The 15615-nt window shown below is 45.2% G+C and overlaps 1 protein-coding gene across 1 annotated transcript in view; it reads right to left on the bottom strand.

The window, feature by feature from the left end:
- LOC121279586 (monoacylglycerol lipase abhd6-A-like) overlaps positions 1-7396 on the bottom strand; it is a 106790-nt gene extending 99394 nt beyond the window's left edge. The window contains exon 1 of the mRNA XM_041190713.1: positions 7290-7396. The gene's annotated coding sequence lies outside the window, so the exon portion shown is untranslated. The remainder of the gene's footprint in view (positions 1-7289) is intronic.
- Between the last annotated feature and the right edge of the window lie 8219 nt (positions 7397-15615).

The raw sequence follows: 15615 nt of genomic DNA, 5'->3' as shown, positions 1-15615 counted from the left end.
TCTTTCATCCCTCTACAAAACACAGTCCTTTATTGCCCCCACCTTACACAAACAATAATGTTGGACACCCACCTAGGATGTTGTTTTTAGACACAGTCCTGGCCTTCCTGTCCTGTAGCAACAGAAGCTGTTCTTCTTCTCTCCCTCTCTCTCCTTTTGCTCCACACGGGCAGGTCCAGCAGCAGCAGCAGCAGCAAACACCCTCGAGTGCGGGTCCAGCAGCAGCAGCAGCAAACACCCTCGAGTGCAGGTCCAGCAGCAGCAGCAGCAAACACCCTCGAGTGCAGGGGCAGCAGCAGCACACAGCAGAAGCAACCCCAAAAGCAGCAGCAGCAGAAACAGTTGAGACACTGAGGAGCAGCAATACCAACACCACACACCTTCTCTCCTCAGTGTCAAGCAACAAACTGAATTCACAATTGCCTCCACAAGATCGTTAAGAAGATGAACTCTTGATCTTGGGGTTACAAACCCAGTACCATAACCATTTGGCTATTTAGGCCAAGCTAAACAAGGGTAGGAGTAACTCTTTCGAGTACAAACACATTTCCATCTGTTCCTATTCAGATGAAGTTACATTGTTTCATAGTTTGCCATTGTGAGATTTGAACTCTTGATCTTACAAACCCAGTACCATAACCACTTGGCTATTTAGGCCAAGCTGGTAAGCAGATGTAACTCTTTCGAGTACAAACCCGTTTCCATCTGTTTCAGATGAAGTTACATTGTTTCATAGTTTGCCATTGTGATTTGAACTCTTGATCTTGGGGTTACAAACCCAGTACCATAACCACTTGGCTATTTAGGCCAAGCCCAGCAGAGTGGTTGTAACTCTTTCGAGTACAAACACATTTCCATCTGTTCCTATTCAGATGAAGTTACATTGTTTCATAGTTTGCCATTGTGAAATTTGAACTCTTGATCTTGGGGTTACAAGCCCAGTACCATAACCACTTGGCTATTTAGGCCAAGCTGGTAAGCAGATGTAACTCTTTCGAGTACAAACCCGTTTCCATCTGTTTCAGATGTTGTTTCATAGTTTGCCATTGTGAGATTTGAACTCTTGAGCTTGGGGTTACAAACCCAGTACCATAACCACTTGGCTATTTAGGCCAAGCTGGTAAGCAGATGTAGTTCCACCGCCTGGGCATGAGTGTTAATCACCTACATAATGTTCACTATTACAAATAAACTCCCAAGAGTGTCTCCCTGCCTATGGCTCCTTGTTCTGATGAGCAGTGTTTGTGTCACTCGGATATGAAACCTATCTGTACAAGATAAAGGCATATGTCTCAGTCCAGGGCCTCTTTCCTGTATTTTGTGCAACCTTCACACCAAAAAGTGATGGTCCAGCCTCACACTCCCTGGACACATCACTGATGCCTGCACCTCAATGGTGCTTGTCATTGCTGCCAGAATGTCGTGGGCAGGCGTCAGAGTTCCATCAATCTCTGTGTGCTCTCAGCACCTTTGAGTTGGGGCTGGCCCCCATTATACTAGCATCTGTGACCAGTGACACTGTGCTCCTGAAGGGATGAAGTGCTGAAGACGGACAAAGGATCAGGTGCTTTTAAAGTTTCATGGCTGCATCTCTATGATATGACCCTGGTCACAGAGCACAAACAAGCGGACCTTGGCCGGATAGAAGTCAGACATTCTCAGAGGCTATGTGAAGATCTGTTGAACGTCCTCACCGCATGTCCTTGTCATCATCCGCCTGCTATGCACTGCGGAGACAGTGGTGTAGTGGTATTGTCACTGGGCTTATATTCCAGAGACTCAGGATAATGCTCTGGGGACCCGGGTTTGAATCCCACCGTGGCAGATGGTGAAATTTGAATCCAATAAAAATCTGGAATTAAAAGTCTGATGATGACCATGAAACCATTTGCTGACTGTTGTTTTAAAAACCCATCTGGTTCACTAATATCCTTTAAGGAAGGAAATCTGCTGTCTTTACCTGGTCTGGCCTACATGTGACTCCAGACCCACAGCAATGTGGTTGACTCTTAAATGCCCTCTGAACAAGGGCAATTAGGGATGGGCAAAAAATGCTGGTCCAGCCAGCAACGTCCACGTCCCATGAACAAATACATTTTTTTTATCAAGCGACTATTAGCGCCTCCACTGTGCCTTAATGACAGGAGCATGATCACTGAGGGTTATCAGAGGGTTTGTGTGCTGCCATAAGCCAGACTGGAGTCAAACATTCATGGATACAATGTGAGGGTCCATGGTGTCTCCTCACTGCATGTTGTCATCATCCTCCACAAACCTGGCAGCTATGAGGGCCTCCCAAGTGCACCTGCCTCATCTGGCCAGTGCGAGGGTCTCATCACCGTCATCGTCGCCTTCGAGGTCCTCCTCACCCTCATCACTGTCAACATCCTCCTCATCAGAGGAGACATCAGCTCCTGCATCTCCTCCTCAGCCAGATCCTCTCCCTGTTGTAGTGCCAGCTTGTGAAGCGTGCAACAGGTGACAACGATTTGTGACACCCTCTGTGGACTATATTGCAGGGCTCCACCAGACCAGACCAGACCAGACCGGAACCTCATTTGCACATCCCGATGGTTTGCTCCATCAATCTGCAAGTTACAGCATGAGCTTCATTTATCTTTGCTCTGCTGCAGTCTGAGGCCGCTGCACAGATGTCATCTGCTGGTAGCCCTTGTACCCTAGGAGCCATCCCTGCAGCCTCTGTGGACCCTGGAAGAAGTCAGGGACTTGTGACTGACTGAAAATGTAGGAATCGTGGACGCTCCCTGGAAACCGTGCGCAGACCTGCAGAATGCATTTGTGTGGTTACATATCAGCTGCACATTCAACGAATGGAATCCCTTGCGGTTTACATAGTTGACATCCACCACAACAAGGGATCTGAGTACAATAAGTGCAATCAATTGCACCCTACATCTAATGGGAAACCCGAGATCTGGGCAAATCCAATTACTCTTGCATCCTGGCTGTCCTGGTCTCGAGAAAAATGCACAAATATGTGCCCTCGCAAAGATGGCATCCGTGACCTCATAGATGCATTTGTGGGCGGAAGCTTGTGATATTCAACAGAGGTCACCTGTGGAGCCTTGAAAAGAGCCACTGGCATAAAAATTGAGCACCACAGTCACTTTCACAGCCACTGGCAGTGGATGTCCTCCATCTCCCCGTGGTGCCAATTCTGCAGATGTGACCAACCAGTTCCCTAGACATGCGCCGTCTTTGTCGAAACTGGTGGTTGGTCACCCGCAGGAATGAAAGGCGGCGTCTTTAGACTCTGTCTGGCGCCCAGCTAGACCCAGTGATGGCTCACTGTAGTTCTTCAGTGGGTGCGGGAGCCCCAGCCGCCCCTTCTTCCTGAGGATGCTGCTCCTCCCTCTGCGCAGCCAGCCGCCTCCATCGCTCTCTTCTCTGTCTCCTCTCTCTGTAAGCCGTGAGGCATGCAGCTAGGTCACCAGGCTCCATGCTCCTGATGTGTTCCTCCTGCAGGATTAAAGAGAGACGTATGGGTTAGCTTGGGTGTACTAAGAACATCTCTTGGTTGAGTCTGAAAGCCCTTTAACGCATCCCAGCAAGTGCTGGCCACCACTTGGATGGCCAGAGTTAAGTGTGTTGCATGGCTGCCCGAAACCCCACCCACCTCCACCCCACTCCACCTGACCAATTGGAGGCAGCCTTGCCCATTGCACTGCATGCTGTTCTCTCAGCTCAGGCACAGTCATTCTCCTAACCCACACTGCAAGGCTGCGCTGTTAGCTTGAATCACAGGAACTGGTCCAAACAGAGATGCTGATATTGCAAGGGGCCGTGAATGCCTCCACCAGTGACTGCTCCACAGCCAGCTTTAGCAAGGAGATTGTACAACATGACCAGTTGTCCAGCTGTTCTGCAGTCCACTAAAATGCTCATTGGTTTGCAGTCTGTGCCCGAGGGTGAAAAGCTCTGGAGCGCTTGGCACTTTCACGCCTCTGTGTTGCTTGAGTGGGCAGATAAGCTAGAGGCCTGACTCACGGATGTCAATGTGGCTGTTTCTGAACGGTCTCAGCTGCAGAGGAATGGTCACTTTTTATCCAAGGTGTCCCTAATGCTTGGCCGCTTCCCTATCTCCCACTCCACGTGCTTATGCACTACCTTCAACCTCAGGGCAGCCCTTGTTTTCCAAACCTCTCCCCCTCCCCAACGCGCCTCAACTTTGAAGTCCAACAGGCGCCCCATGCGGGCGCTGCACATGTTACTGTGCACTCACCTCCAAGTTCCCCTCGAAGTGCAGCCCGGCAAGTGCACGCCTTACATACACTGTTGTGAAACACAGCTTGCCCGTGGGCAGAAGATCCAGCATGGGAGGGGGGATGATTCTGGCGAGCTGGTCTTATTTTGATGTGATGTATTATAATGAGGCTCCCGACGCTCAATGGCAGGGAACGCAGCCCGCCATCAACGGGCTTAGCATACGATCGCAAACTGGTTTCACAACACCCTGAAACTGATTTTTGGCCACCTTGCCACATTGTCCGCTCACACCACTGGGCATGCCCAACACCAGTAGGCAGGGAAAATTCCATCCAGAAAGCGCTAGAAAAACTCAGAAGTCATACTGGACTCCAAGTTAACTCAGCTTCTCTCTCCACAGATGCTGATAGACCTACTGAGTTTTTCCAGCACTTTCTGTTTTTATTTCAGATCCCAGCATCCACAGTGTTTTGCTTTTATTTCACCATTTCCCAGATGCAGTGAGGGCAGAGTTATAGATGGTGTTATGCAGATGATCCCACTTTGACACCGCACTCTGGCCTTGGGTGCTATTGTCAAAAGGAGCCTGATCGAGGATGTTGAGGAACTCCAGGGTCTTTTCTGGGTCAATGGTATGGCTAGTGCTGGTCATAGGATGACATTTCTTCTTGGAGTGTTATAGTTTCCTTGGCTGAAGCCCAACTTTGCTACATACCAGGAGTGGTCAGTGTCACAGTCAGCGCTGTGATGGCTACAAGTGATGAGGACACTGAAGGTGTTACATCTGGTGATGAAATCCAGCTATGCTACTGGTGCAATCTCAGATATTTCCAGGACACCTTCTGACATAGCTTGGTTTGGGAGTAGCTGTTTGCCACAGAGTCCATGGTTACATCATAGCTCCAGCAACCTTTTTGTTCATCCTACTGACTCCATAGTGCCCTATGTTGGCCAAGCTGTGTAGTCAGTACCCACTTTAGGAATTGTAGTTTAAGGAATGTAGTGACTGTAACTTTAAGACTTATTGTGTTGTATGGTATCACATGGCTGTGTGAACGAATCAGCTCTTAAGTGCGGGGAACCTTAGAGTGGAAGTCCTTTTTCTAGTCGTGGAGCTTGATGGAAGCATGTAACTGCTGCTGCAGCCTGTAAATAAAGTTCGATATTTCTAATGAGAAACCTGATTGGAAAATCAAATTCATAACACCCGCTCTTGTGTTGAAGTACCTAGAAGGTATAGCCTCTCAGTGCATGAAATTCTACTGATGGCATTGTCATGTGCCTCATAGAATTGATTCTTGACATCTGGAATGGAGCTGAGTGTCAAGGCATGGATGCACTTGAGTTGTGCTTGTTGACAAGTGAAGAGCAAGAAGTCTCTCTAAGCCTTCTGCGGGGTGGCTCAATCATCACAAATTGAATTTTTTTTTACTGCAAAACACATTCCATGCTCACATGTTGCCTCTTGAGGTTTCCCCAAGAGAATGTGTAATGTTTCTCTTTAAGGGATCCATTTTAAGTAATCCAAGCTTTTTTGCAGTGCAGCAATGTCCATATTGAGTTCTTTGTTGATCACAGCTGTCTTACATGTGTCATCAAGCTACAGAAGGTCACCAGTGAGGCCTGGTCTCATGGTCCTTACGTTCCAGCTTGTGATGTGAAAGACTGTTGTTTTGGTCTTGGCTGGTGCTTAGATTAGCAACGCACCTGTCGAGAGATGACTATCTAAGTTCCAAGCACCCATTGAAGCAAGAGGCCGTGACAGGACAGCACCTAGCTGACTGAGGCTGCTCAGATTGAGACAGGTGGTAGCCATCCAATGACACGCAATGATCTCGCCTACCATCATAAGTAACTCCAGCACTCGTGCTCGACACCAGTCGAGTGAGAGTTTATAACCGCTGTGTCTTCCCGTGTTGTGACAATGTAAACAACGAAACTGGAGTACCCTCTCCAGGGCACAGGCCTGGGCAAATAGTATGGAGACCCTGAGCTACCCAAGAATCAGGGCCTCCCTCTTGGCATTGCTAGTATTGTCCAAAGGAATTGTCCTCCATCCATAAACTAATAGATTACCCCCCCACCCCCCAACTCCATGAGCCCTTATCATACATATTAACCTTTTAGTGTCACAACTAATTGGTTGTCTTAAGGAAGCCCAAGTACAGTTCACCCAATGGCTCCCCTTTATCTACCCTATTAATTACGTCACCAAAAAGGCGATAGGAGAGAGGAGTCTAGAAGGAGTAAAGAAAAACAAAAGTAAAACAAAAGTTAAAAAGCGGGAGGGGTGGCGGAAAGTGGGAGCTGCAGCCATAGCCAAACTGAACACAGGAAAAACTCTAAGTCTGACACCAGGAGCTGCAGCATAACTGCAGACTTTCCTTACAAATTCCTATAAAGCCCAACATTCTCAATTGCTCGGATACGATGCCGACCAATGTTATTAACGTGCAGATATTCATCCAACAGACATGACACGCAACCTCACTGATAGAATCAGAAGGAACAGGAATGGGACTTGCACAATGTGAACTTCGACACAAATAATATTTCTAGATCGGCTGGAACTGAGCAAACTCCTTTATCCATTTGGCACTCTGTTGCATTGTATTGACAACCTTGTCCCTCTTAAGTAATTCGACAATCCTTCACAAATGATAAGCACCATCGACCGAGAACAGGTGCTGCTTGCCGGCAGATCAAACGGCAGTACACAGCCCCTAACAACAATGAGCGGTGATCCGGAGCTTGACACAATCATGTCAACATACGGAAATAAGCACGTTTGCAGCAGACCAACAGGAATCCTCGTGGTTACACAACTACTGAAATCAGAGCGCACAAAGCCGCCTTGTCGCACCCTCACCTTGGAGATTCCAATCTATTTGCCCATGGAAGCAATTAACCCCCGTGTTATAACTGTGCGGTGGAGCAAAACACGCAAAAGGCACTGCTCACTGTGCTGTGTAGTCAGTGATGCGAAGGCAACTAACCAACGTGCTTTGTAATCAGTTATGTAACCATTGTGTGGTGTAGTCAGTAATGTAAAAGGCACTAACCGCTCTCTGTCAGATCACTGCAGCGAAACCGGCTCCAGAGTCCGAATCTCGTTTAAAATGCTTCTGATGATATATTGCAACAATTTCAAAACACTTCCGGGGCAGAACTAATGTTGTCGATGGATTGAATGCTGCATCACGGGCAGTTTTCATTTGACAGCCAGCACTGGCCGCCTGCACCGTGCTCCACCCGAGATCACACAAGGTGCCGCGCCCGCTCCTGGCCACACGGCTCTGCCCAATGTGTGTTTCAATAAAGCCTGGTTTCCGTTTTAATCTTTTTTCCAGTAGCGATTCAATTGTCAGACCCGTCAATCAACCTAGGTTTAGGGGTGACATTACCGTCGCTTAGAGTGACACATATAGCAAACCCCTTGAAACTATCTTTATTTTTAATTTGATTCATCCAAGTATACATACATTTTTAACCAGAGTGAGCGGGTTATACTTAATAAGTGGTATTTTGCAGTTCTGGAAAGTATTTTTTCTTTCGTGTAATCCTTATTTTGAAAGCTATCATTAATGTGCCCAGCAGCTTCCTCGCTTTCACTGCAGCCACCTGGTTGCTGGGGGCCAGGCAGCAGTAAACTAGCCCACAAAGTCCCCGTGGAGTGTCCACTGCTTTCAGAGGTGATCTCTGAAAGACCAATGGCTTGGATGCTGTGGCCAGCAACGAAGGCACAATGGTCACCATTGACTTCAAAGAAAGTTGGCGCAAAAAATTAGGGGATTATGGAGAATTTGTGTCTTCCAGCAATAGTGATGTCATCAATCAGATTGAAGAATTCCCACAGACAGCAAATCAGAAAGTTGAAAAGCATGGATTATAATTCACTTTTTAATCATTTTACAGAGACTGAAATAAATTGGTCATACACATGGTATTAAGTTAGAAGCTGAAATATCATGAACAAACCTTAAAATAAGTTTCACTATTTAAAAAATTATGGAATTGAGGGAATGACATTCCACACTTATAAAAAGTACACTTACAGGGCCAGAAAAGTTGTTCAGCAGTAATTATTAGCATGCCATTAAAAAACTCAGTTACACCTCATTGAACTAGGCTTAACATTTTCAATCATTTTACAGTGAGCATAAGCCATAAAAATTTGAAGTTCATGTCAAACTTTTGATTCTGTGCTGGTTACATCAATAAAGACTGCAACAGTGCACCCTGTGGGGCATCCTATCATATTGCTGACAGCAGCTTCCAGAGTTTTACATTTAACTACACAAGTGCTGGAAATGCTGTCAGTTTTATATTGTAATGATGGTGAACGCTGATGATTTTGCCATCATTCTGGGCCATTGGATTTGGGATGGCAAGTCCTTGTTTTCCCCTCAGACATTGCGCAGACTTGGCGGGTGGGCTTGGGAACTGCCACGAGACTGACTGCAATCGAGCTCCGGCCATGATTTCACGCTGGCTGACCAATTAATGGAAAGCCAGCATGAAAAGTGCACTAAGAGCCTCAGCGCTGCCAGCTGTGGGGGCAGGAGGAGAGTGAGCACTGAAGTGTGCACATGATCAGGGCAGCATGCACTGAAAGCTTCCTGAAGGCACAGAGCTGCCTCAGTGAACTGAAGAATTTTAAATACAAAAATAAACTTTTTACAAATGATATAAACATGTCCCCACATGTGGATCAATCACATGAAGAGGGACATGTGAAAAGCATGTTAATTTTTTATGTTTTTAGTGACCGTTGGAAAACTCATTCAGCCCATGGATGAGGTTTCGTGAAAAATGCAAAGGCGACCTGGCCTATTCTCCAGCCCGCCAACCGAGCAAGTTGAGTGGGCAGCAAACAATGCAACTTAATTAATTGCTTCAGGGCCTTAATAGACCTCTTAATTGTCAGCGGGCACTCTGCCACCTCTCATGCGCCCTCGAACTGAAAGATCGAGAGTGTGCAACAATGTCAGGACGCTCGGCCGACATCATCATACACTATTTCACTTCCGTTCAGATCGGGCCAACCCGATGAAAAATTCTGCTCCTTATGTTGCATAGACACAAGAGTAGGCCATTCAACTCCTCAAGCCTGTTTGGTCATTTAATCAGATCATGGTTCATGTTGGAAGCCTAGCACTAACAAATTCATAGTAGCTTCACAAATCCATTAAAGGCACTTTCTGACAATATATGTGGATAAGTGATTTGTGTTCTCTTGGATATGGGGGGATAGGACTCACCTATAATATTCTGAGGTATAGGGGGTGGAATGCAACTTTGCTTGGGACACAAAACAAGTAGTAATAAATGGGTTGCCTATATCACCGTGCCCACCCATCAGATTTCTTTTTCATTGCAAGCCAGTGGAAATGCAGGTGTGATGTACAGCTGGCAGCTGATCTGCTGCCATCTGTCCTGTGCCTCTGTCAAAATTGAATTTTACCCCAGTCAGTCCAAAAATGGAATCCAGGATAAAAAAATGAAAGAAACCCCCAAAATTACCAATTGTAACAATATTGAAAAGAAAGATTTGCTGTCAAGGCTTTTCATTTTGGACTTATCAGAACAAATGGAAGATTACCAATTTCCAAGGAAGCAACAAGTTATACTACATGAGAAAAGGTGCTGATTGGTTGGCCAGTCCGTTCTGACTGGTTGAGGTGTTGCCATGGAAACTGAGTGCAAGACGAAAAGCTTCAAGCATTTTGAAGTGTTAATTTCAATTTCATAAAACAAGTTAATATTTTACTTGGAGTGACTGTCTAGTTATTCAATATTTAAGATTAAAAACTTGGGAGATGGCAGGTCCAATATCACATGGAGAACTCAGAAATCTGTTCAACACATCTGACTCTAGCATTTTAATGCAACTACCTCATTATCATTTTACTTCCAGGCTTGCCCTTTGGCAAGTGGGTGTGATGAGGACCAGCATGGCACAAACTCAACTAGAGTATTTAAAGCATCAATCAAAAGATGGAATCTGGAGAAATAGGGAGTTGGAGCAAAAAAAGACAAACTGTGAGAATGGATTCAGCCAGTTAAATGTTGCACCATGATTTAACGCCGGATGTTTTGCTGAGGCCAGTGAGGAGTTGGAGAGACACACCTTTTCAAACAATGGGAGGAAGAAACTTGCTGCTGCCACAAAAAAGGTGTGGCTGGAGATGGCCCTGGAGGCCAGCAGTGGAAGCATTGTACTCACATTCATGGAATCAGTGCAGGAAGTGCTTTAATGACCAAAGTGGTTCAGGAAGGGTAAACACACTTCCACATTCAATAACATACTGCTGTGTGCATCATCCCTTCCCCTTCACTCTGCCTAGTCAAGTCTATGTCATCACATCACTCCTCACACCTACTTACATTGCAAATGCGCCCACTCTTCTATTTCAATGTCCTCACATCCCAATTTATCCATCACTGGCACACGCCCTCTATCTAATGCACCTGGATGCCATAAAGCATTCAGTCATGTTGACCTAATCTCAGCAGGGAGTGAAATATAAGTTCCAACATTATCATCTTGTCAGTACTAATTCATATCTTTTATCTCCTTCACACTTGCAGTAGGAGCCCACAAACCTCACAGGTGATGATTCTTCAAAGAAGCTGATTCTTTCTCGGGGTGCACCATCAGAAAACTTATGTTTATCATGCACCAGCTCAGATATTCACACTTCATTGGAACCAGAGAAAGTCTAATCATCTCCCCATGACATTTAATAGCTTTATTCTCATCAAATCACCCACCATCAACACCCTGGAGGTCATTATTGACCAAAATCTTAACTGGGTCAGCCACAAATTCTATGGCTACAAGATCAGGTCAGAGGCTGAGAATGTTGTGGAGAGTAACTCATTTCCCAATGCCCAAGGCATGCCAACCACTACAAGGGACAAGTCAGGAGTGCGATGGAATACTCTCCATTTGCCTGGGTGAGTGCAGCTCAAACTTCACTCATGAAGCTTGACAACATCCAGGACAAAGAAGTTTGCATGATCAGCATCCCATGTACCACCTCAAACATTCCTTCCACCACTGGCACACTATGACTGCAGTTTGTACCCGCCACAAAATGCACTCCAGCAATTTGGCAAGGCTTCTTTGACAAACACGTAACCTCTACTATGTTGGAGGACAAGGGCAGGAGGCTCATGGGAACATCACCATCTCCAAGTTCTCCTCCAAGCCACACACCATCCTGACTTGGAACTGTACTCTGCACCTTCACTGTCGGTGGGTGAAAATTTTGGAACTCCTTTGCTAAAAGTACCGTGAGTGAACCTGCACCACATGGACTACAGCAGTACAAGGTGATGGCTCAACACCATCTTCACAAGGGCAATTAAGAACGGTATTGAATATTGGCCTTGCTAGTGATGACCACATCCCATGAGTGAATAAAAATGCATATTTGGGTTTTCACCTGGTGATTCGCACATCATAACTGAGCAAAAGCAGATGCTGGTTGCAGGGACAACATAGGCATGCCTACAATGGAAGATGTAGCCCTCTCCTAGTTTTGACCAGCTGGACACAGACTCTATATCCCAGGAGTCATCGATGAATAGGATTGAGGAGTAGCAGGGAATGTGTGATATACTGACAGGCCTTACAAGCACACTGATAAAGATTTCAGAAAGAATGGTGCAGACTATCTCAAGCATGAGTGGGGTAATATCACAGGAAATTGCAACAAGGTCTTCTTGTTTGGCTAGAGTAGCCAAATGAGTCCATGCACACCAGTGTACATTCTGACACCAATATGCTTGGCAGCTTAAATAGAATGACAGATACCTTAGCCTTGTCCTTACATGGCTGCACTGATCTCCAAACAGGTGCTGTGTAGCAGAGGGGTAGTAGTGAACTGCAGTTGGACCGTGATAGGGATAATGACAAAAGGGGACATGGAAGTGGGAACTCTACTCAAAGCACTTGCACTTGTCAACTTTGTCCCCCCTGCATACCCTCTCTCCGATCAGTAACCCTACATGCTGCCTCATGTCCAAATGGCCAGGTCTGCCCTGCAATGGAGCAGGTGGAAGAGTCTTTGGTGCACATGGGCTTCAAAGCCCAGAGATCATTGGATAAAGGCATCTCAGCAGTCAGAGCAGGAATTTGAGCAGCCTGCCCTTACCTCTACTGCCACAAGTCTACACCATGTAGGAGTGGTAGAAATAGGGAGAGTAAAGTCTTGTGGTTGCGTAAGGATAGATGTGAAAATGCTGTGAAGCTTCTGTTCTTTAGTTAAAGCACAAATATTATTAGTTTATACCACTTCCCTGTCTTTCCCATTCTTTGTTGCCAGCTGTCAAGTCATCTTTTAATTTATGTTGATCATGAATGGAAAGCTATGAATTGGTGGGGACCAATGGGAGCATGTGTAAGCCAGGGGCACAGGATTAGTTGTTTACAGGACTACTCTGTGGTATTAGTATTGGTGCAAGGTAGGAAGAATTGCTGCTGATGACATCTAAATACTGTTACATTATTAAGGGCATTTCTTGCATCCTGGGCGGAAATATGAGTTAATGGTGCTGCTTGCCTTCATTACTCAACTGCTCCTTAGAATTGTCTACAGATAATCTATGCCCTGCGCTTTCATCCTCATGCAAGTTCTAATGCTGTCCAATATTGTTCAAAGTGCAACACACCAAAATTTCACACTTGCCTGCATTAAATTTCAGCTGCCAGTGTCCGTCCATTCCACTAGCCTGTCTATGTCCCTTTGATGTCTATCAGTATCAGGTAATGTGGAGGATGGAATGATTATACGTATAACAATGTTATAAATTTTGTCAAAGACAAGAATCGTTCATGCTCTTAACAACAAAGTGCAAGGCTTTCTGTTTAATATAATCAAACTGAACGTAACAATGCTTCTTTTCTCTCTATTAGACTTTAACTCTTGAAGGTTTCCGGTGACATGAGACGATAAGAGAGATGTGAGCAGTGAGATTGTTGCCACACTCTGTTAAAGAATGGAAAGAAAGAACTTGTGGTTACATAGCATTTTCCATATTATCAAGAAATCCAAAAGTGCTTCGCAACCAATGAATTATTTTGAAGTGTGCTTATAATGATGTAGAGGGAAATAGAACAGGGAACTATGACAGACAATTTACACACTGCAAGGTTCCACAAGCAACAATGAGATAAATGATCAGATTATTTCAATTTTGGTTGAGAGATTTTTTTAAAGATAAAGTTGCATTTATGTTGTTGCATCTTTCACAACTTCAGGATGTCCTTAAGTGAGTTGCAGTCAATGAAGTACCTTTTTAAGTGTAGCCACCGTTGGAATGTAAAAGAAATGCAGTAGCCAATTTGGGCAAAGTGAGTTCCCAACAATTGCAATGTGATCATTGTAGTATTCGGGTGTTCGGGACTCTAAGGGTTAATATTGGACGGAAGAAACAGTGCACCCACATTATGATGTAGAGAGTCACATGGGAGTAGTAGGGTGTCATAGTGAGTCTGGTAGAAGTTGGCATGAAGATCGCACCTTGTCGGGACTGTATCTTGTATATATGTATATAGTTATGTGTTATTAATAAACAATTAATGTTCAACCAGAGAAGCCTCTAGAGACCTCTTCATGAGACAGCATACAACCTTACAACATGGTGGCAATGGGTGAAGGACCCCTAAATCTCTAAGAATAAAGAAGTAAAGATACTGCAGTCTGACCTGGGAGAAGGGTACCTAACTTGAAGACTTCAAATACAAAGCTGGAGATCACCTAAGAAGCTCCAGTACAGGTGTGGAGGGTTAAGGGTAGAAGAAAGATCCACTGTGCAGCATAAAAGGATTCTGCCAGAGCACATGGAGGTCTGTTGCAAGGCCCGATCAAAAGGAGAGTCAAAGGATCTAGCCAGATCACAAAAGGGTGAATAAACTCGTTTTAAAAAGGTTGACAAAAGCTTTCAAATTTGGCGCAATATTAAGGCAGCACTGGCAGGCTGATAATTTTAATGAGCTGCAGCCTGGATCCAGGGTCAGTGCCATGACACATGGTGACTGTACACGACTAAAGAAAAATTTTAGAAGAGGAATCGGAGCAAAAAATAAACTTCAATTTGATTCTCCAAGCTCAGGAAAGCAACTAGCTGGGCAAAATGATGCATTGAAAAGATTTTCTGCAGAATCACTGAAGTTTAGATCGTAATGGGAGCCCACCAAATACCGACAAGAATGGGAAGAAAAAGCAACGATTACTCCCCTGTGCTGTAAACAGGCATGGATGGTAAATCAACACTGCCAGACCAATGAAGGCAGATGGAGGGGCCAGACCAGTTGCAAAATTGGGTATTATGGAGAAGAAGATTTTTAAGATATATGATAGCATCAGGCTTGAATAAGGAAACAAGATTCTGAACAAGTGAATACACTACTGTATTCAATAGATCCAATAGCCGACAACATAATTATCAGACAAGGAATAAATTAATCTTCTGATAAGTTTGAAGAGGTCATGAAGTCCTTTAACACCTGCTGCAATCTAAGTAGCAATAAAATTTTGGAACAAACAAAACTTAACAAGGGAGCCCAAAAGCCAAGGGAACCCATAGGCTCTTTAATAAATGAGTTATACAGAATCACAGAATCAGGCAACCTGCCTCCAAAACCCTCCCAGGCAGTGCATTCCAGACCGTCACCACCCTCTGGTTAAAAAAAAGTTTACCTCACATCCCCCCTAAACCTCCTGCCCCTTACCTTGAACTTATGCCCCCTTGTGACTGACCCTTCAACTAAGGGGAACAGCTACTCCCTATCCAGCCTGTCCATGCCCCTCATTATCTTGTACACCTTGATCAGGTCACCCCTCAGTCTTCTCTGCTCCAATGAAAACAACCCAAGTCTATCCAAAGGCTCTTCATAACTTAAATGTTTTATCCCAGGCAACATCCTGGTGAATCTACTCTTCACCCCCTCCAGTGCAATCACATCCTTCCTATAATGTGGCAACCAGAACTGCACACTGTACTCCAGCTGTGGCCTCACCAAGGTTCTATACAACTCCAACATGACCTCCCTACTTTTGTAATCTATGCCTTGATTGATAAAGGCAAGTGTCCCATATGCCTTTTTCACCACCCCACTAACATGCCCCTCCGCCTTCAGAGATCTATGGACACACATGCCAAGGTCCCTTTGTTCCTCAGAACTTCCTGGCGTCGTGCCGTTCATTGAATACTTCCTAGTCAAATTACTCCTTCCAAAGTGTATCACCTCAGGGTTAAATTCCATCTGTCACTTATCTGCCCATTTGACCATTCCGTCTATATCTTCGTGTAGCTCAAGACACTCAATCTCACTGTTAACCACCCGGCCAACCTTTGTGTCATCTGCAAACTTATTAA

Source organism: Carcharodon carcharias, chromosome 7, assembly GCF_017639515.1.
Source record: "Carcharodon carcharias isolate sCarCar2 chromosome 7, sCarCar2.pri, whole genome shotgun sequence".
NCBI lineage: Eukaryota > Metazoa > Chordata > Chondrichthyes > Lamniformes > Lamnidae > Carcharodon > Carcharodon carcharias.
This window is presented reverse-complemented; position numbering and strand designations above follow the sequence as displayed.